The 1,484-nt window shown below is 65.6% G+C and overlaps 1 protein-coding gene across 8 annotated transcripts in view; it reads left to right on the top strand.

The window, feature by feature from the left end:
• The first annotated feature begins 33 nt into the window (after positions 1 to 33).
• Positions 34 to 1,484, top strand: part of Ctif (cap binding complex dependent translation initiation factor) — a 268,442-nt gene continuing 266,991 nt past the window's right edge. For 3 of the 8 annotated variants that reach the window (XM_048806255.1, XM_015482393.2, XM_015482392.2), the window contains exon 1: positions 36 to 234. The gene's annotated coding sequence lies outside the window, so the exon portion shown is untranslated. Of the gene's footprint in view, positions 235 to 724; positions 750 to 781; positions 1,235 to 1,484 lie in introns of those variants that run through there. The other 5 variants (XM_048806254.1, XM_048806251.1, XM_048806257.1 and 2 more) reach the window with 4 other exon arrangements.

Below are 1,484 nucleotides of genomic sequence, written 5' to 3'. Positions count from 1 at the left end.
TTCCCTCAACTCCCTCCCCCCCTACCCGCCCCCTCCCTCCCTCCTTCCCTTCCCTCCCTCCCTCCCCTTTCGGCTGGATCGGTGCGCCGGGGCGCCCTATCCCCTCCGCAGCTGGGACGCGCCGAACTCGAGGCAGGAGTAGGCTCTCAGGAGCCTGGTCCCTCCCTTCCCCTTCCCTGTCCCCTTCCCCCACCCCCGACGCGGGCTTGGCGCGGCGACCAGAGGAAACCCGAGGTGAGCATCCCTCGTCCGTCCTCCTTTAGTCGTTCCAGCTTGCCGATCGATTCGGGGACCCGGGAGGAGGGCTGCGTGACGTGCGCGAGCTTATAGATAAATCCTGGAAAACCGCCCCAAACAATTAGCCCCCTTCCCCCTCCCTGCGCCTGTGCGAGCCGGGTGTCCGCACCCATCCACGGTCCCTCTCCTCCCTCTCTCTGTAGGGGACTGCACCCTACGATCTCGCCCCGTCCCTGGGTTTGTCCCATTCTCTGCCCCTTTCCCCGCCCGGTAGGGAGCCGTGGCCCTGGAGCTCCGGAGCTGAGGGGGGTTCTTGGGGAACGGTCGGTTGGAGCGGAGTCGCGTTGGAACGGCACAGTATAGCTGCTGTCATGTGCCGGGTTCCGACCCGGGGGGAGGAAGCGAGCGAGCGTGATTCCTCTCCCTTTTGTTTTGAAGCTCGCATTTGCTGCAGCGAGCAGTTGGTTTAGTACCAGGCAAACTTGCAGCTGTTCTGACCGCGCTTCGCCGAGGTAGGGAGCGAGGTTCGGGATGGTGGCTCGGGGCTACCGGCTGCCGCACTCGGAGCTGCCGGAGGGACCCCGCGAGTGTGTCCCCACACCTCCCCTCCCTGCGGTGCTGACGGTTTGTGTCTGTGGCAGCGACCGTGTGTGAGTGTGCGCGCCGGTCCCCGCGTGCTCGAGGATGTCTGTGGATGGCCGTCGTCTAGACAGGCAGCAGATCCCTCCCTCCGTCTGCAGCCAGCCCGCGGGCCGTGGGGGGCGCGGGGGATGGGAGCAGAGGAGAAAACCGAATTGGTGGATCAACTGCGGTCGCAGCTTTGGCCATTCCCCACAGTTGGGATTCTGCTGGCTTTTATAATTATTATTTCCGTCGCCGCGGTGCGCTCGGACCTGGAGAATAGATAAGCCCGGTCGTACCGGGGTTAAGTTGACAGGAGAGTGACCCGAGAGGCTGCGGAGTGGGCTTGGCTCCCGTTCTTCAGGACAACAAGCAGGTGACTGTCTCGCCGCCGGGAATGGCGGGCGCGCGGGGGGAGGGGGGCGGGGCGGCGACGGCGGCTCCGCTGCTGCGGAGGTCTGGGGTCCCCCGATGTGGTGTGCGGGGTACCTGGAGGCACGGGAAGAGGCGACCTCTGGACCGCGCATCGGAACTGGTTGACGTTAAATACACTCGGGGGTCCAAGTCCCTGCCCGTGCTGGGTAGGCTGTCTGGCTTCGCGGAGTTTTCGGGGCTGGGGCTGGGTG

This window comes from Marmota marmota, unplaced genomic scaffold, assembly GCF_001458135.2.
Source record: "Marmota marmota marmota unplaced genomic scaffold, marMar, whole genome shotgun sequence".
NCBI classification, from domain to species: Eukaryota; Metazoa; Chordata; class Mammalia; order Rodentia; family Sciuridae; genus Marmota; species Marmota marmota.
The sequence above is the reverse complement of the archived record's forward strand: the minus strand, read 5'-3'. Positions and strand labels throughout refer to the sequence as shown.